This window comes from Loxodonta africana, chromosome 20 (genome assembly GCF_030014295.1).
Source record: "Loxodonta africana isolate mLoxAfr1 chromosome 20, mLoxAfr1.hap2, whole genome shotgun sequence".
NCBI classification, from domain to species: domain Eukaryota; kingdom Metazoa; phylum Chordata; class Mammalia; order Proboscidea; family Elephantidae; genus Loxodonta; species Loxodonta africana.
Window position 1 is genome coordinate 37,689,365 of NC_087361.1, and position 21,435 is coordinate 37,710,799.

General features: G+C 40.4%; 1 protein-coding gene across 15 annotated transcripts in view; it reads right to left on the bottom strand.

Moving 5' to 3' along the window:
• The window catches only part of NRIP1 (nuclear receptor interacting protein 1), a 95,261-nt gene extending 76,764 nt beyond the window's left edge, over nt 1–18,497 (bottom strand). For 8 of the 15 annotated variants that reach the window (XR_010318704.1, XR_010318705.1, XR_010318703.1 and 5 more), the window contains exon 1: nt 17,350–17,467. The gene's annotated coding sequence lies outside the window, so the exon portion shown is untranslated. Of the gene's footprint in view, nt 1–16,610; nt 16,856–17,349; nt 17,468–18,313 lie in introns of those variants that run through there. The other 7 variants (XM_064273107.1, XM_010590357.3, XM_064273108.1 and 4 more) reach the window with 4 other exon arrangements.
• Between the last annotated feature and the right edge of the window lie 2,938 nt (nt 18,498–21,435).

The window sequence follows — 21,435 nt, forward strand, 5'->3', positions numbered from 1 at the left end:
GAAACAGGGTTATTATTTTTTTTTTTTTTTACCCTAACTCATAAAATTTTCTAACAACTAAGATTCATGTTATGAAAGCCATAGTTTTAGAACCAAAAATTGCAAATGCCGAATGCTAGGTATATTAAGAGTTTCTGCTTTCGTTTTTTAACCTAAACAAGTGCACGTTCAACTAATTTACTTAGAGGAAGAAGAGATTTTACAGGTCTCAAACTCAATAACATCACGTTAGTAAAAGAATTTAGAGTCCAGAAACTGACTACCATGGAGTGTAGAGGACAAAGTGTATTCTTCAGAACCTCAAAACACACAAAAACAAGTTAATCCTATAGAAGATTTCACTGTATTAAGATGCAATTCTAACACAAATTAGATAATGTGGGCACTTGAATCTACTAGAGAAAAGGGAAGAGAATCAAAAGGATGGCATCTAAGGTACTTTTAAAAGGTTTACAATATTAGTGCAAACGCAGAGCACAAGGTATTTGTTTGAGGTTTATTATAACATCACTGTGAGATTCATTTAAGATGTTTTTGTCTATTAAATTAGATAAATCTCCCACATTTAATTTACTACCCAAGCACTTTCACACTACTCAAGCCAGTATTTTGCAATTTAAGAATGAGTTAGCGTAAGAAAAACAATGAATATTATAAAATTTATGCTTCTTCATCTTCTCTCTCTAAAGAGAAGGGTAAGACTTTATGTAAATCTGTATTAGATCCAAATCATTTCAATTGATGCTACCCCACAAAGAACACAAAGGATGGATCATATTTATTTAAGTACTGCATTACAAAATAAACTCCAATATCATAATGTCACTTTGTCCTTTCCAAAGAACACTAAAATAACTCCATCTCTATAAATTAAGCCAATTCACTCCATAATAGCTTATCAGTAAAATAAATGCATTAAAAAAAATTTACTCGAGTATCAATTACTCTTACGATCCACATACAACTTTCAATGATTATCTTCTTTAGATATTTTCATTTTCTTTCTATAAGAAGCAATTCAGGGTCTAATAGGATATATACAATTTGGGTAACTACGTGACAAGGATGAGGCCATGTGGTGTCTATCAGAATCTCCTAATATTTTTTCCAATGTTCTTGGTTATATTTTGACTTGAACTCAAATCTGAGGTTGAAGATAATCTTGTGACAAAACTTATAACTTTTTGTTATTTCTCAAACACTTCCCTCTGTTCACCCAAAAGACTGAATACTTTATGTTCCTGACATTCACTGATTATGATCACGGTATCTGCAGTTCTAGTTCATCCACATAAAGTTAGGACTTCCCTTCCCTTGAATATCAGAATATGAAGCCAATTTTGATAACCACAATCTAGCCTTTGTGTATCTTCCACTGGGCTACAACCTTGAACTGCAAATGAATTGCATTAACAGTATCACTCTTAGAGCTTTCAAAGCTGAAGAAAGAAATAAGTCCTAGTCTAGGTCCAGACACACTTCATTTTAACAGCATGCATCAATATCAGGTGAGTACTGTAAAACCTAGCCACGAGGTGTGTGTCAGGGGGCGTTACGTCTGGACGCCTCTCTCCATTTCCTGCCTTTGCCCCTTCCCCTTCTACAGCAGGTCAATGAACAAAATATTACGATAGATGATTGATAGATAGACAGATAGATGGATACAACCTATTCAGTTGCTTGAAAAAAAAAGTGCCTAAATAAACCTACCAATCTTGTATGTAAAATCAAATCCCATTCCAAACTAACATAAGTGCCCCAAGAGCACTCAAGAAAGAACACCGTGACTCGAACTGTAAGGAACAGGCCAAAATACACGCCATACAATCAAGTGCCTCCAGAATAGGTCATATCTCCACTGGAAACACCTGCTACAGAATATGTTAATTCACAATTCCATCTAGGAAAGGCTCTCCCTCCTCCCTCACCTGCTCCCCCACCCACTTCACATTCAACTCCATAAACAGCAGTTATCCCCCATTATAAAACAGTTGACGGTTAAAACAATGAGCCAACCAAGAAAGCACAATATTCTGTAACTGACATTTACTGCATTGGCCTTGGACTTCTAATCTTTACCAGACTGGCACACAAATCAATCCATCAGCTCATAAAGGTGTGCTTTTTTAACCTCTAAAACAGATGGGATTGGCCAGAAGTGTCTGGCATGTCAAGCTGCTAATCACTGCTGCCCTTTGCACAAAATAACCCACTTAAGTTGAGGCATGGTTGCACTGTAACCGACATTAGTCTGTGGGAAACCCATTTAACTGTCACACACTCCTGCCACTCCTGCTCTCCCTTAATTAAGCCTAATGCCTTATGCTTTGACCTTTTGTTCTAGCCTATTAACCCTATCTAGTACAAGTTCAATTATGTTCCACTAAAAACTTTGCTGTAAAATATTAAATGCCAAGCTCAAAAAATCATAAGGGACATCCTCCCAGCCCTCAGTTCTATGCACCCTGTTACTCAATGCATTGGAAAGTAAAACCTCGCTTTTGAAGTGACACTGATTCTTACACAGCTGAGAGGAGGCAAACCATCGTTCTAGTCCAGCTGCCTCATTTTACAAAGAAAACTGACCAGGAAACATTAGATGACTCGCCCACTTCATAGCTTTCCATGGTGGAGCCACGCTAAAACCTATCTAATCCCTAGGTCTAATTCTTTATTCTCCATGTGTCTCTGATTAATAGTTAATCACTCAGCAGCATGTTAAGGATACTAACATTTTCACCACAAACAATTACCTTCCACCATCCTCTAGAATCTGCTACATAAATAGGTGTAAAGCAAAATAAATGACCATGTCCATGTAATTAGAAGCAGTTTCTCTCCCCCCCCCCCACCCCCGCACACACACCATAACTTCCAATCCTCTCACTGCTTTTTCTTTTCCTTTTAAAAGCAACCATGGTCACTGAGAATTACTAAACCCTACAACACTCATAATGCAATAGGTATGAATGAACACAAATTTCTTCTTCTCTGATGTTTGATAAGTATTCAACAGAGCAAATCACTTAAGCTACGAAAAGGAACTACAATTTGCTACGTATCCCCATTGGGAAAACTAAGTCAAGTATCTTATAAAATGTCCTTTTTTACACCTACAGATATATGGATTGCTGTTCACGTTTACCAGAATTCAACAAAAAACTTTAAAATTCACTGTCAAAGAATACAAAATATAATCCAAACTAGTATGTTATGATCACACAAGTATTTTAATTTTAGCATATATTAATGTATGCTACTGAACCTCCCCTTTTACTTACAACTAAAAAAAAAAAAAATTACCATGCTCACTGTGACACAGTAAATAATCTAAAGATCAATAGCATGAAACAAAATGTTTCTAATTTCTTCTGACTTCTGACTGGTGTGAGGAAATGCATGTTAACTTCAGATTTTCAAAAGATTTAAAGTCAGATTTTAATTTTAGAAGAATCACGATTTATCTTTTCTGTTGACTGCCCAAAGGCCAATTTTCACCTATTCTCAGTAGTAATTAATATTGTTACCTTTTGCCATTAGCAACCCTGAATCTTAAAGGTTTAAGGTAACATGCCAATAATAATTTTTCAAAAGCAAGCTCATTTAGAGTTGTGCTAAAATGATGAAATAATTCCATGCCAGAATTAACTACTTCTAAAGAAAACATGGTACAGGAGTTTCAAACGCAAAGTGTATCCATGTGACTGGAATGACATCTTCAAAGGGAAGCATATTTTGGTACTACCAGGAGGAATAGAAACAAACATGTGTCAAATGTAAAACGCACAGATAAATGACTAGTCAGTCAGAGCTAAAGCCAACACTCAGAGCACGGACAACTACCAGCCAATTACCGACTCAGAGTCTCATTTGCCCATTTTACTGCAAAGGATAACATTAACTGAAATAAGACATCATGCCTTAGTTACAAGTGTCAGTTCATGAAAACAGAAATTAAGTTTGGGTCTCTGCTGAGGAATCCAACAGCGGAAAATTCACACTACCCTATGGCAATTCACATGCTTTGACACTAATGAACAATGAAAGGAAAAGGCAGTGCAGGTACCCACAATAAGTGCAGATGAAAGTTCAAATTAGAATATACCACGTAAATAGTAACTGTGCCAATTCTTCTACGCTTTTACTTCGGACATTAGTTCATTAGCTTGTATATGTTCTTTTGGTATGACTTACAAGCAGTGGATACATAAAAAACTTTTTTTTCTGACATTTACTTCCAACCACTCATAAAGTTATAAAGTTAAGATACGTGAAAATATTTTTCCTTACAAAACAAGAAACTAGGTTACAGATATTTTAAGGGTATTTGTTTAAGATTAATGCTGTAAATATATTTCACGAATGCTTTACATACTTCTTTAGCATTTGAAAGTACTGGTCTAGAAATTTCTGAGCTCCCTTTCAAAATAATTTCTTTCCTGCCTCCCACCAGCAATTATTAATCTAGTTGGACACGATGGTGTTCTAACCGTCAAAAAACTCACCAGGACAGTGGGTTTGGTTTGGGTTTAGTGAAGAACAAATCCTAATTTTTAAAATACAACAAAAACAAAAACTTAACAAATTAAGTTTCCAGTCAAGCCTATCTTGATACCCTTTAACTTTTCGAGATAACTAAAGGCCCAAATTAATTCTCAACATGAGATTCTGGAATGCCTCCACCATAACAAGCAGTCAAATTAAATGCAGTGTGCGGGTGAATTCTCCTTACTTCTGAAAGTGAAGCTAAGGAAGCTATCTAGAAGGCTCGAGAAAAAAGAAATATTGTTTCGTTTCCTTAAAAAAAATAATAAAATGCAGTTCCCAAAGATTTTGCTAAACTTGTTTTCTATTATAATTTTTGTATTTTTGAGAAACTTAGCATTACAAAACAAATTATTTCAAGTGTCAATTAACTATAATGTCACCAGCAATTTTACTTTTATCCTCATAATTAATATGCCTGTAAAGAAGATGATAAATTTTAAGAAATATTATTCCATTAAGAATTCTTAATTAAGAAAAAAAAGAATTCCTCATTTAAAAAGACTAAAGAAAAAATGCAGAACCGCAGCTCTTATGCATAAAAACCAAAACCAAACCCAGTGCCGTCGAGTCTATTTGGACTCCTAGCGACCCTACAGGACAGAGTAGAACTCCCCCATAGAGTTTCCAAGGAGCACCTGGCGGATTCGAACTGCTGACCCTTTGGTTAGCAGCTGTAGCACTTAACCACTACGCCACCAGGGTTTCCATTATGCATAAGATATACATAATAATTAGCCATTATGTATAAGGACAAGGAGCCCAGGTGGTACAGTGGTTAAGGCAGTTTGAACTCACCAGCTGTTCTGCGAGAGAAAGATGTGGCAGTCTGCTTCCACAAAGACTTACAATCTTGGAAGTTGTATGGGGCAGTTCTACTCTGTCCTACAGGGTTGCTATGAGTCGAAATCGACTGAACAGCAGTGGGTTTGTTTTTTTTTAGGATGTTTATGTATATAAAGGCTCCATCCCTGACCTAAAACAGCCAGCTTTCCCAATAGTTGGGATTGGCAGAGTTCACTTCAACAAGTGTTTAGATGGCCCGGCATTTACAGCTCAGACAATACACTGATGAATAAGTTCCTGTTCACTGAGCTACTAGTGACTGCTGCAATAAGGGGGGTACAGAGGACTGTGAGGGATAAATCTGACCTTGGGATAGATTTGAGGACTATAATGAGTATCTGGCCTCTCTTGCCCATTACAGCCCATGAGTGACAACACCCCTTCCCAATTTGCTTCCCCAAGATCTGGAGCATGGTCAGGCTGTGGCCCCACCTAAGTGACCACACTTAGGTTTCTTTTCTTGCTCTTTCTGTAGAGAGATGGACTTAGGTGCACTTGTGTCACGATGGTTATCATCACTGATCCAGCCAGTGCTCCCTCACCACTACCCTTCCACAGAACAACAGAGGAATGGGGTCCATAACCTTTGCGTTATGTTCCGAATTAGACCAATAGACCCAAGACCCTTCGCTGATGGTTTTAAACTTCACTCTTCAGTAATGTACATGTGGCCTGTGAATGTGCTGGTCACAGGAGTCAGATACCTGGTCCTGGTTATCTATGAATGGGAAACTCTTCTATTAAACTGAACTCAAAATCTACATATAACACGTAGAAACAAAGCTGCTGCATTAAAAAGCACACGCCTGTATCCTTTAAATTCCACCTTTAAATTCTCAGTCTAGAAATTGCATTGCAAATACTAAAATATCAAATGAACCATAAGACTGCTTTGGAAGCCATATTTCAATAGCACGAGAAGAAAATAACAAGGGAGATTTAGGTGGCCTTTTCTCACTTCATTCCTCAAGACTCCATTACTTCTGATTATCATAGATCCTTCCTGGAGGTTAGCTTGGACTTCACTCCTGGACCCACCGACCAAGGTTATTAATTATTCCTTAACACCTGACACACGACCCACTCTTTCTGAAATTGCTTTAGCAAAAACAAACAAAAGGATGAAATAAATCAAGATTTGATTTCTCATTCTGGGTCTAGCCAACAGCAGCTGTATCACTGTAGAAATCTACTTAAAACCTTGGAGGCTCAATTTCCTACTCTGTAAAGTGAAGACAACAAATGTTTCGGAAATTTTAAATTAACAATGACAAAAACTGATGGAAGTTAATTGTTTACCCCATTATATCACATGATTCCCTTGAGGACTGAAAAAAAAAAAAAAGGAGGGTGCAGAGAAGCAAAGGAAAAGAAAACAAGGAGGACCAAGAGTAAGGTAAGTGAATATAAGCACTAACTGGTAGCATTTTATCACTACTTGACTTGACGTTGTTATCGGCTGTTGATTTGGCCTTTTTTCCTAGTCTGTCTTAGTCTGAAAGCTCCCCTGATACCAGTTCAGCATCATAACAACAAAGCTTCCACATGTAAAGCAAGGACTCTACTGTTGAACCACCAATGCCCCACTGGATTTGTAGTCCACACTAACTAGCTACCAGCTCTTATATTAAGCAAGGTGCCTCTTTATAAACCAACCTGCTTAAAAATGGGGAGTAGGAAAAGTACCTCTAAGACAAGTGTGCTTACATCCAGAGAGCATTCAGAGTTTTTATCAAATTGTTTTCCAACCTGGAAATCTAAGGATTCTGGGAAATGATTTCTATTTGTGAAACCTCCATGTAAAAGAAATTCTGTGTAATAAAACTGAAGGAAAATGCAACTTTACTGCAGGTCAATCAAGCATTACCAGACTAGATAAGAGTTGGCTTTTAGTAATAACCTAGAACTGCTTCAGTTTTTCCCTCCATAACACCAAATATCCTGATATTGAGAAAGAACCAGATGGTGAGTAAAAAATTTCCACCTTTAATCCATATGCTTGTTGTCATGTAGGTTGTATACTTCAATTAAATTTTAAAAGATGGCATGAATGGGTTAGGAAAATAATACAAATATGTATCTGAACTCCAGAATGATTTTCTTTTCTGATTGTTCATTTTGACAGTTCCTCTCTTTCCTTTCTTGGCCACAATAGATTGTACTTATTACGATCTACTCTTTTCTCTTAATATAAGATAGTAGTAAAACATTTCCTTTGCCGCTTTTATATGAATCGTTTGTTTTTCTAACACTTACCTTAACAATTCAAAAATCAAAGCACAACAGAAAATACTACATACACGAGCCTTATTGCTCATTCTTTGTATCTCCAACATAGTTTCAATTTGATAGTACCTTTTAAGTCCAGAGGAATCACTCAGCTTAATTCTTCTGGGCTCCAAATTCCATAAATTTTAAATGAGGCAAGTAAAAAGAGCAGAGAGGTTTATACCTCATTTCTCATCACCTCGACAATAAAAGCACATGCCTGATGTGTATTTAAAACTATACATGTGCCACAAACCTCAACTCAAAAATCTTCCTGACCGTGGTCTACTCCCAAAATGAAGACAGCTACCCTTCATCTCTCTACTTCCACTTCCTTCCAATAAACTCCCAAATGCACTGTCAATCGTCCTCTTTGTTTTACAGAGACTAGTTTATTAGCTTACCACAGTCTTTAAAATAAAGTTATTGTGGGTGAAGATAAGGTAATTTAAAAAAAATCAGATTAAGAACTGTACTATTCAAGAGTTTTAACTTTTCCAATGGGAAGAGCCATGGGCTGGCATTTGCTACAACTGCTCTTTGAACTGGCCAAACATAATTAGCTTTGGGAACACCTGGATTAAGACCATGACAAGCAATTTTAATGAATTGTATCAAGAAACGCTGTTGCTTTCTCTGCCTGAAAGAACACTGCCAGTAATTCTGCGCCCACTTCACACCCTGGCCTGTTGGAGGGACAGGAGGCTGCTAAGAGCAGGGCACAGGACATCAACTAGCACCAACTGCTGCAGAATTATCATTTGGAAACAATATGCCACTCCAGTAAGATGAGTCTTTGAGAGCTCAGGCTGGGAGGAGTCTACCTGCTGCAGCAGCTGTGTGTCTATCAGGTTCAGAGCAGGGTTTTTTGACAATTTCCTGAATATCAGATGGACGCGGGTTTTCTCTTCAAAAGATGGCATATTCTCATTCAAAAGCACATTATTATCAATGAAATTAGCTGTGTGACCTCAGGCAGGTTACTCTGGAATCTCTCAGAGTGGGTTTCTTTATGTGTGAAACAACCCGGATAAGACTTAGGAGAAAATGATACCTACTTCACAAAGGAATTGTAAAAAATTACAAGAGAAAATTACTTAAAGCAGCCAGTACAATGCCTGCCACAAAATAGTTGTCCCAAAAATGTCGGTTCTCTTTCCTTCCCCTTCTCCCAATAAGAAAGGAAAAGGCAAGTGACTAAATAATACCTTTTTACCTTCCCAATTTTGACCCAACCGTCTCTACGCCTAAACCTCAGGCTTGAAATCTTTACTGTCAACAACAGCATATACTGATGTATAACAAGAATGACAACAAGCCCAAAGTCCGTTACCAATGCACAGACTTAGAATTTTAGAATTTAAAAATCAAATCTAATCCCCTTGTCCCACAGATTCTACAGACTTTGTCCAGAGAGATAAAAGGACTTTCCCGGTATCTCATGTTGATTTCGCAGCAGAAACTAAGCAAGAAAAAATGTGTGGAACAACAAAACAGAAATATGTTTTTTAAATTATGTTTTTCAAAAAATCAAACCTGAGCCTGTTTGTATAACTCATTGTTCAAATATCCCCTCTATGGGGAAAATTGCAACTGTGATTAATTCATTTTGAGGCTATTTCTCAGATCCAACTTGGGATGTTTCACATGCTTTCAAGTACTCTTACTCAATGTCCTCCACCTTCTTTCGTCCTGTCTTCCTTCCCTTATTTCTCATCCAGTTTGTAAATCTACTGCTCTAGAGTAGATGACTATAAATGCATAAATTCAGGAATCTAAACAAAACCGTAAAAAGGATGCTGTTCACAAACCAGTTACAATCCTTTAAACAGTCCATATCTCTTCATAGATTCCTCAAGACAGAAATCCCTTTTTTATTTTTAATTTCTAATTCTCACACTTTTATTCTGTCCAGTTACATGCCAAGCTCTTACCCACATTATATCATTAAATTGCAACAATTATAATACTATTCTCATTTTTTTTTTTTTTTATAAACTTAATATCTTGTCTTACCACTGCATGTTAAGTTATCACCTGGCTTTTTAACACAGTAACATATTTAATGTCTTCACACATTGTACACAATATAAACTAAAAAAAAAAAACCTCATTGTGTTCAAATCCATTCCAACTCACAGCGACCCTATAGGACAGGGTAGAACTGCCCCATAGAGTTTCCAAGGGGCGCCTGGTGGATTTGAACTGCCAACCTTTTGACTAGCAGCCATAGCCCTTAACCACTGCACCACCAGGGGTTCCATACACAGTACAGGTGCACTCAATTATTAAAAGCATATAACTACAAGAAGCTAGGGTAGCTCCTCTATGGGACAAGCTTTTCTCTTAACTGTCTGAAGCTAATCCTGTGCATCTGACTTTTACCTAGTGTCCTGATATAACTAGTAGAGGATATGAAAACAAAACAATCCAAGCAGACTACTATCAACACAAGCTCTAAATTCTTTAGTTCCTGAGTTACCCTCAATCCATTAGCAAATTATAGGTTTCAAAACAAGCAATAGCCCTGACTATCATTTAACAGGTGACTGAGAAATGACTTTCTTAATTAGAAGTCCAAGGGTGAGAGATTCCTTTCCACCAAAGCTCTGAATAAACACCGACATCAGGTCAATCAAAGTTGTCCTGGTCCCAGTGGTATCTTAAGCTGATGACTCAAATTCCCAGCAGGCTTCTAGTTTAATATTTCTTGAAACTCTAGGCTTAGTCACACAGTGACCTGAAATTTAGGGCAAAAAAGGGTCGATTCCTCCCATTCTTAAAGGTATTGTAATCAAATAACAAAGTTAAAGAAGCAAGATGGGTTTTAATTTCTACCTTTTATTCCCTGAGGTGTCTAAGTTAAAAATTTTCTGGGGAGAGTGAACCATGAGAGCTTTGAATTTCAAACACAACTATTAACCCTTCAGAGAAGGAATTCCATTTCCAAATTTCTTAACAAACCCTTTTTTTTTTTTTTACCTTAGCCCTATTTATTCAAAATACAGGAAGAAAGGGGAGGAGGAGAAAAGGAGAGGGGAAGGATGGATGGATGGACGATGGATGGATAGATGGATGCATGATGGATGGATGGATGATGGATGCCACAATCAGCTTTTGAGCCAAAGCTTCAATACATTCTGGAGTTCTTCTTGAATTTAATGCAATAAAAAAAGAAATCGATCAATCACATTTTTTAACAGGCAATCTATGATTTACCCATCATATATTCATGATGTATCCATAAAATTATCTTCGAGAATAATCTATCTTAAACCTCCCCCACTATATTTACATAGTAGTCATAAGATTTTTTTATTTTTTTTGGTATTAAAAAAAAAATCTTAACACTGTTAAGTAAATACAGTAGGTGGCTCCTTTTTCATAACTCAAATAGTGACTTTTTTTCTCCATTTTTGAGCTGTCGGTCTTCCAAATTCCTCAAATTCACTTCTCATTATATTGGTTTTAGGCTAAATATTATGCCCAGCATGGTTCAAGGTATTAATCTTAACAAAGTACCAATACAACAGTAAAATGTATCACATTTATTTTTCCCCATTCCTGTTTTCTATGTTTTATGAATCAAAAAAAAAATCCTGTGTTTCAGGTATATTTATAACCTGAAATACCACAAATTCTGTAATGTCTTATTTGTGGTATTTGCAAGACAGTGTAGAGATCAATTTGAATTTCAAGGTTCAAGATACAGATTATGCACCAGGACAGTAACAAACCAGTATAACTTCCTATTCATCTCACTACCTACACATCTGTTACGAAACATGAAAACCACCCTTCATATCTGTAGTAAAACTAAAGGAAAGTTCTGTTCTGTTGTAACTGAGCTCTAATCTTTAAAAGCCTAAGTACTCAGAATCCATCAAATTGAACATTAAATCTCAAAGAAGAAAAAAATGACAGACAGGCATCCATATTTCATACTTAGTTTGCAAAGAAGCCCTGATAAGACTTCAGAGATCTCCTCGGCCCCAATTTTTCCCCTACCCTTGAATCATAAGATGATATGCTTGAAGAAAGCATTTTTTGCTGTATTTATTTACATCATGTTATCTGTACCAGATAACTGCAGCCTTCAGTATGGATTACACTTCACCATAAAGAAAACAAAAATCCTCACAACTGGACCAATAAGCAACATCATGATAAATGGAGAAAAGATTGAAGTTGTCAAGGATTTCATTTTACTTGGCTCTACAATCAATGCTCACGGAAGTCAAGAAATCAAACGATGTATTGCACTGGGCAAATCTGCTGCCAAAGACCTCTTTTAAAGTGTTAAAAAGCAAACGTCACACTGAACTAAAGTAAACCTGACCCAAGCCATGCTATTTTCAATCGCCTCATATGCATGCAAAAGCTAGACAGTGAATAAGGAAGACCAAAGAAGAATTGATGTATTTGAACTATGGTGTTGGTGGAGAATACTGAATAATACCACAGAAGAATGAATAAGTCTGTCTTGGAAGAAGTACAGCCAGAGTGCTGCTCCTTAGAAGCCAGGATAGTAAGGCTTTGTCACATGTACTTTGGAAATGTTATCTGGAGGGACCAGCCCCTGGAGAAGGACATCATGGTTGGTCAAGTAGAGGATCAGCAAAAAAAAGGAAGACCCTCAGTGAGACCGACCGACAGACTGACACAGTGGCTGCCACAATGGGCTCAAACATAGCAACAATTGTGAGGATGGCACAGGACTGGGCAGAGTTTTTCTCTGTTGTGCATGGAGTCCCTATGAGTTGGAACTGACTGGACCTGTCTGGGGGAAAATGAGCAAACTTAGTGCCCAAAATGGTGTTCTATTTCTTTGATTGTTCTGTTATCTAAAGACTGCAGAATGAGTTTTCCCATCCCCCCCTCCAACAGGCCCCTCAACAACAATGTCTTTATCAGAATTCCTAGGAAAGAGTTCTCCAGTTTACCACCCAAACCTCAGCACTCAAAACACTGTTTTCCATGTTGAAAAAGACCCTTGAAAATCTTAACCCTTTTGTGCCCGGTAGTACATATAGCGACCACGAACTTTTTCATCCTCTGGGGTTTACTGAGAAGCTGGTATACCGCTAATACTACATGCTGCCACAAGGCAGAAACCTTTATGACTGTGTGAAACCAAAGAAATGGGCGTGTGCCACATATTATTGTTTTTACCAGGTAGTATATGAGGCATCTGAACTTTTGGTAGGAAAAATAGAAATTTTGAAATTTTTTATTTGTACCAATAGACCTTGTTGGAGGCTTTGGGGTATAATTAGTGGTATTTCATATATACCACTAAACATCTAGAGTAGGCTTGTGGGAGGAGGCAAGAAAAAAAAAAATCCGTACTACCTACCAAAAATTCAGACACACTCAATGATTCAGCATGCTTCCATTAATAAAAACACATGATAGCAACAAAAAACTCAAAGCAGAAAATAATTGGGTCACCAAAGGGTTAAGATAATAGATTAAAGAAAAGACTATCTACTACCACCACATTTTCTTACAGATTGTAACTCCTAGTTCCATTCTAGTTCCCGGTTTTGATCCTCTACTCTAGACAATTTTAAGAGAGTAAAAAACAAAGTGGGCACATGCACAAATGGGGAACTTGTCATCCCCCCCAAACAACCACTATTTATGTAATATTACTGCCTTCATAAAAGGAATCCATTGCCATCAGCAATTCATGTCCCTGCTTCAGCATCAGATGCAAACAGGATACGGAAACAAGATCTCGCTCTTCCATTTACTTTTTGTTCATTCCAACCTCTGGACATAATCCTCAGCTCTATTCCACTGGTCTGCTTCATCATTTGACACTCCTGGTTTTTACCTTTGCAAGTCTTAGTGGCCACCCTGGTGGTGTATTTCTTTGATTGTTCTGTTATCTAAAGACTGCAAATCAGTTTGCTTGTTTTCTCCCCAGACAGACCCCTCAAAAACTGCCACTTCAGACAATGTCTCTTGAACAACTTAATTCACAAATTCAAACACCTACATCGTGAAAGTTTCTCCCTCATACTCTGACAGAAATGTTCCTTTAATTTTTCAGGAGTCCTCAAAAGTTGCTTTTAATAAAAGTATTTCTCTAGTTGCAAGACAAGGTACACAGGGTCTTTGTCACTTTTTCCCCAGTCTTCACCCATGTAAATCACTAGTAAAAAAAAAAAAGAGAGAAGCACACCCTGATTGTGAATCAGCCACACGAAGGGACATGCAGAAAAAAAGTACAACAGTCGAGCAACTTCACGCGACCACAACCAAGAAGGAAAGCAACAAAGAAAGGCAACTTTCAAGGAAGAAAACATCCAAAGATGCAGAAGCTAGTAAAAAAAAGGAAACGAGAGAAAGAAAAAGAGAGAAAAACCAGGATTATTGTTCTACATCACCTATACTTTAAAATCTAACTGTATCTGGCAAGCTAAAGTTTGAAAAGTAAAACATAACTTACCACCATTTCACAAGAACAATTTCCTCCTAACAAAAATTAAGTTTGTAATTTAATGTGAGCAATGTTATCTTTAAACTTGATTAAAAAAACTATTGTTTTAGTAAAACAACAATGAAAATGAGTCTTTAACTTTTACAATCTTAAGGTTTTAAAATTAAAAATCCTATTCCTTTAACTTCTTCTATATCTTAAGACTGATTTAAAATCACTTACGTGCCATCATCTTCCAGTGCTCATTTGCACTGTACAATTCAATAATAACCTCCCTCCCTCATCTTTCCAGAGAGCCAAGGATGGAGTATCTCATCTCCCTACTTGTTCCATTAGATTGACATATTTTGCCTCATCTGTCACCTTCCATAAAACTCTGCTTTCCGATATGAGTTAATTCATTTTTAGTTGTCCTCAATGTTCTAAAATAGTGATGTCTGACAGAATTAATACAGTGATCTAGTTCTTTCTGTCCAACTGGTATTTAATTAAAGATCTTGGAGGCCATCTTTCTCTCAGGCTACACCATTTTAAAGCAGGAACAGTACTTCCTCCATGGACAACGTGATAAGCCACATGGCAACAGACAACTCCCTAAGGTCTCCCACTTAAGAGATTGCTTTACCATGTATAAATGACCAGCAAGACAGATTACCACGTTATTTCACCCTGATTTAACTTTTCACATCTCTGAACCACAACTCTACTGTAGTCTACATTCTCTCTTACCTTTCTGAGTTTCCAGAATTTCTGGAGTTGTAACGCTCCCTTCTACTTTTATTTATTTTATCATTTGTTTTTGTTTCACCTGGACCTCAAAAAGTCCTGTTGGCATTTAATTTGTAAGGTTTCCTGAATCTCTCCGAACAATCTAGAAAGTCCTTTTAAGCAACCAGAGCTACCTTGGAGCACCAGATGAAAATACTCTGTTTTAAATTCTTCTGAATTAATATCTTTTGGAGAATAGTCCATTCAACTTGGTATGACATAATTTTCCATTCTAAAGGTGGCGCCGAGCATTTAAACTGGCACTCGCTTTTATTACATAAATAACTCTATTCTGTTGGATGGCCTTTTGAAAGCCAGACTTCTTCATCATTTCTTTGGCTATATCTGAACCACAAGAGACATGTCAATTTAAGCAAACTTCAAGAGCAATAAACTAACAAACAGACTCTAGGTGGTGGTATAGGTTATTTTTTATCATCATGTTTTGCTCTCAAAATTGCAAGAGTCAGAAGAGCCTTTAGCCTCTTCTACAGACACTTTGTATTGCAAACTTAAGTATTTTAGGGTGTTGAAATTAGTAAATCCAAGTTCCACAGAGTGTGGAGAAGCATGCCAGAAGTGGTTCTAAGTCAAATTTTCCCATAGGCATTAAACTCAGCTTCCAATTACCTCAAATACACTATTGGGAACTCATCTCAGTAAAATCAACAACAAGCAGTCCTCTCATTTTTTTAATACATATTTTACTCACACTCCTGAGACACTTTTTTTTTTTTTGGAAAGAGGTCTTTCGCCAGCAGAGTGTACAACACAGATCTAGTAACTCTGCAGCCTGCAGGTTAGCAGCTGCTCCATAGATCAACCCTCCTTCTTTTGTCTCTAAGAGCTAAGAAGAGGCAGAGAAAAGTTACTGTTAGTGCTAAAGCCACTGCTCCGTGAACCAGTGAAACCCCTACCTATGTCACCAAACCACTGTTACCAAACCGCCAGACAAAAGCAGAGTAACTTGCTTGGAAGTTGAAAAACATTTCAATACACTCCAGGGAGCAACCCACACTTAGGTGCCTGACAGATGAAAAGCGTCCATTTGTTTAAAAGTCCACTTATTTCGCTCTCTTCAACAAAGGTGGCAAACTGATGATTAAACATTGAATAATCTCATCTGGAAGATGCCGCCCACTTGCTAAACCTATGATTCACTAATAAGCGGCTTCAACGCAACTCGTAACTTTAAACAATGAATTACCAGAGCCCCTGACTTCACAAATTCCCTAAGAAATGAAAAGAGTACTCATCGTATATAACCGACAACCATTTTTACTTTAGACACCTATACACGGTCGTGCTTCCTGTAAAGAAAATATTTCCCCACAACCTCACATTTAATCGCTTGCATTACAGGCGATAGGCTCCAACTGAGTTCTACCAACTGAGTTACAAGTCAATTTTTCTCCCAAAATAAAATGTCCCGTTAAAAAAACATTTTAAAACAAACGTGCTTCTCATTCTCCTATTTTCCTCTATTTACGAACCAATTAAATTACTAACGTGGTAAAAACTAGAAACTCCTGTAATGCTTCAGCGATCAACATGTGTCAGACTTCCAGCCTGTTCTCTAAGACACAGTTGATTCCTTTGTTCCTACAGACTGGAGATGAACTCCTGATTAAAATTTTAAAAACTACTTTGGAACGGATAGGCGGGTATGTAAACGATTTGCATGGAAAGCCTTCATAAATCAACGATATTCAAAAATAATAGGGAGGACACATACCTAAGGAGAGAAAAGGAGGCTCCTCAAAGCTCCGAGGACCTTTCCGGGCTCACCCTAAATGAAAGCCAGTTTCCTGGCTCCGAGGTAAAATGATGGCTGAGGCCTCGGGTCCCGGGGGCCTCGCCCTCGGGAGCGGTACCGGCGGGGCGGGCCTGGGGGCCCACAGAGCTGTCCCCTGTCCTATTCACTTTTCGTGGCTCGGAATCGGGCGAGCACAGCCCAAGGAGGCACCGGGGCGAGAAGCGGGGAGCAGCGCCCGGCGCCGCCCAGGACGCCGCGGGGCAGCAGGACCGAGCGCGGCGCGGCGAGAAGGGCCCGGGACTCCGGGCCGAGGGGGACAGCCGAACCGATCGCGACCCCAGCTCGGCCACCCGCCCCCCGGGCCCGTCCCGCCGCCAGGGACCCTCAACCGCCCCCTGCCCCGGCCCTGAGCCGGCACGGGCGGGCTAGCGAACCCAGCTACAACTCCACAACTTGCCAGCCTCGCCCCCCGGGCCCCCGGGTTCCCGGGGCGATTCGAACCCGGGAGGGGCGGAGAAGCAGAGGCGGGATTTCCCCGGAAACGATTCCTCCCCGCCGCCGAGCCCACACCGCCGCCTGCGTTCGCTCCGCCACCAGCACCGAGGCCCCCGACGCCCCCGCGGCCCTGCCCGCCAACGCCGCGGGCCGCGCTCCGGGGCCGTTTCCGGCGACGCGAGCGGCCGCTCCTCGCAGCCCCCCGGCCGCGGCCGCCACTCACCCGAAGCCGCTGCGGCTCGGAGCCTGCGGCTCCGTCAGGCTCAGTCCGCGAGGGCGCCCTGCCGCCTCGTCCTCCGTTTGCGCCCCGGCGAGCTCTTCCCCGCGAGCACAGCGGCCCACGCGAGGCCACGGCGGGCGCGCGCGGGCGGGCGGGCGCGAGGGCGCGGGGCCGGGTCGTCCCTCCGCCTCGACCGCCGCCTCCGCCGCCGCCGCCGCCTCCCGAGTTCGGGGCTCTGCTGCAATGTCTGCGAGGCTGACTTTGAGCGCCTCGCTCGCCGCCCGCCCGCAGCCGCGCTCCTCCCTCTGCCGCCGAGTCCTCCGCGGCCCAGTCCCTCCCCTCGCCGCTCCACGCCATTCAGCTCTTCAGCCAAGTTTCTTAACCCTTTTTTCCCCCGTCTCTCCGGGGCGCTCGGGTCCAGGAGGCTGCAGGAGCTGGGGAGACCCCTCTATTTTGTTGTTTTCCTCCTCGCCCGCCACCCAGAGGGCCGGGCCGGGGCTGCAGGACCGGGGGGAGCGGGAGGACCGCGTCGGCAAGGAGAAGTGGGTGCTCGGCGCGTCCCAGCCGTCCCCCTCGGCTCCTGGATCTGTCCAGCCGCCCCTGACCGCCTCAGGCACCTGGACAGCTCCTCCCCGGGGCCTGGGGGCATAGTTCCTGTTACGTTAGGACAAAGGGCTCGCGTTCGGGGCGCAGCCTGGGCGACCGGGCACCCTAAATGCTTCCAGGGTCCCTGCCTGGCTGTTGGCGCCGTATGAGTCTCCCTCCTCCCATTTCACCCCACTACACGCGTTCCCGCGGCACCTTTCACCCACCCTCCAACTTCCACATCCTTTTAATCTGTGCGTCCTGCTTTAATCTTGAGGGGCGAGGGCACTAACACTAGGTTACTTGGGCCCCTTGGCCAGCTCGTAGTAGGCACCCAAGGATAAATGTGGAGTGCCTCCGAGAGGAAAACTGGGAAGGAGACCTGAGGAGCGCCCCTTTCAGCTCCCTGGACGGACGTAGGACCCAGGAACAGGGTTTATCTTCAGTTGCTTTGTCACTGCGAAGTCTCCAGCGGAGTCTGTCAGCGAATCCACATCATCCCCGGAAAGCCTTTGACCCGACAAGACAAGGCGAAAAGAACAGGGCTGCCACTTCAGCAGCTCTCTTCGGTTCTGTCTCCGAATAAGAAATAACAATTACATCACGAGGCCGGGGCGGCAGCTCTGTGTACCTCGGTTTCCTGCAGCCTAATCTCGCTGAACACGCCTCTCAGTGTGTGTGTGTGTGTGTGTGTGTGTGTGTGTGTGTGTGGTGGGGGGGAGGGTTATAGATTGGTGAAGCGAGAAAGTGTAGGGAGGAGAGAGTCATACGAAACCATAATTTCCCCCTTCTCTTTACGTTTGCTGTTCGCACATCTTATCTTCAAAGCTCCCCAAACCTCTAACTAGAACTATTAACACTCCCTCAACACATCACCTATGTCAGGTTTCTCTTTGGCTCTAGCTTTAGTAACTCCCCCTGAAACAATTATCAAGGGAAATGGATGCCACTGCTGAAATTGTGTTTGCTTGGCACAAAAACGCTGAAGTACAGCTTAGCCTCACCCTAAACACCGAAATGGCACACTCGTGTTAAAACACTTCTTACACAAATGAGTCAGGCACTCCACTCGTGTAGATTTTCATATCCTTACCAATTTGGTAGCATTTGAAAATAGAGTTGCTAGTGCACTTTAAAAAAAAAAAAAAACTATCCAAGTTATAAAACCGTGTTCCATGTCTGTTATGTAATGGTTGTATTGTGCATTTAAAATTTCACTTAACCTTTAAAAATATGAATGAGAGTTTCGGAATGCCTACACAGTCTTGAAAGCGAAAGCCATTTTTGAAAATAATTCTTCATAAATCTAGCACCTAGCACAGCACCTGGCACATGGCAGGAATATTTTGCTTAATAGTGATGGTGCATTTTAAAACTGTTTTACATCAGCCTGGTGATTCAACTATGCAATCTGTTGCCTTCTTATACGGTTTAAACTTCATGTAATAGTTTATTTGCATATACCACGGTTCGAAATCTGCTCCAGGTGAATTCCTTAGTAAAGTCTGCTGTTCTGTAATACGTCATTTATCCAGGACTGATACAAAATAAACTGCCCCAGTGAGTGATGATCAGCATAATTAGAGTTTGTCCCTTTAAGGGGCCAAACTTTTTGGTAAAATATGCTTTAACTTTTATGGGAAAGATTTTCCAAAATGTATTATAAATGTTTCTGTTTTCTCAAGCACTTCATTGAACGTCATTTAACATTTTCTTGAAAATCCAAGGTCAATTTTATTAAAATGAATTATTGCAGTAGATTGTAGTGGATTCCACAAACGCATCGATTTCCTATTCTATATCAGGTATCTTCCCAGGTGCTAGGGATGCTCCCAAATGCTAAAGAGCTATCAACCTGTTGCCATCTAGTTGATTCTGATTCCTAGCAACCCTATAGGACACAGTAGAACTGCCCCATAGGGTTTCAGAGGAGTGGCTGGTGGATTCGGACTGCAAACCTTTTAGTTAGCAGCCTTAGCTCTTAACTACTGCATAAAAAAAAAAAAAAAATTCCATCCAGTCGATTCTGACTCACAGCGACCCTATAGGACAGAGTAGAACTGCCTCATTGAGTTCCCAAGGAACGCCTGGTGAATTCGAACTGCCAACCTTTTGGATAGCAAAAAAAAAAAAAAGCAGCCGTTGTAAATAACCACTACACCACCAGGGTTTCCTAACCATTGCATTCAAGCCATCAATGGCTGAATAAAGGACTTTGGAATGCTACCACTTAGATACTAACTCGGCCTTTTGTAGTTTCTCCCCCTTCACTAACCGACAATCTGTTGTCAGTTGTCTCTCTGTTGCCAGCATTCCTGCCTCTAACATTCCCCTCCTCTTCTGATTGGCAGCTTCTAGCCTGGGCAGACTGGGAATTCAGATAGCCTCACTTGTCACAATCCTGTCTAAAGTAAAACTAAATAGGTTCCATGTCAGAGACTTACGTACTCACCAATGAGTAAGGCACATTTACCTTAGTGCGTAGACTCTAGGACAGATATTTGGACAGCTCGAATGTTGCTTTTGAAACATTCTTTTTGCTTCTTGTTGAGGCTGTTAGATAAACAACCTCTTAAAACCTGAGGTTACATAATTAACCCAACAAGCTAAGTCTTGGTCCTGCCCTTCAACACTACTTTTAAAAAGTCCACTGCCATATGTTAGATGACTGAACAAAGGGGGAGCAGAACTGCTAGTTCCTTGTAATGAATCTGCCTTCTCAACACCAACAGAAAGCCAATCATTGAAGTCTCAAACCCTATTTGACAGTGCACTCATGTTAAGTAAATTGCACACCTTTTGTGGAATTCATTTTTACTTAATCCTGCTTAATTGTGTTGGGATGATTTTGTTGTTTTTTTTTTTTTTTTTTTTTTTAATCAATACCCAAATTCCAGGCTAAGAGTCATCACAGGGATCCTGGGGCTTGTATGTAATAGAAGCATGCCTATTTAGTAATTTGTATTTTGAAGCCAACTCTCATTTTAATAAATTGTGATGTGAAAAAAAAATTTTAACCATTTACACACTTGGGTTTTTTTGTTGTTTTGTTTTTTAAGCCCAGGGTTCCTGTGGGATCAGATACTTATAGTTCAGGCTCAATATGCTTACCTACCACAAAAAAATAATCTGGTGAGGTATGTGATAGCACTTTTCACACCATTTAGTGATGGGGTGTTTGCTTGTCTGTACTTAGCACTTAGCATGCAAACGCTATAGGCAGGGAACCCATATCCCTAACACTCACATCTGGATATCTCCACCACCTAGCCCTGTGCTCTGCAAACAGAAGGCATTCAGTAAACACTGGGGCAGATACTGTCATAGCCTAGAGGACAGAATGTTTATTTCTATTTGGGTGTGGAGCAAGGGAGATCAGAGAAAATTTTACAGAGAAAGTCATGCTTCAACTGGCTATTAAATGGTGAGAAGAAATTGCCAGGTAGACAAAGTGGGAAAGGAGTTCTCAGGAGAAGATACAGACTGTTTTACAATAGAGAAGTA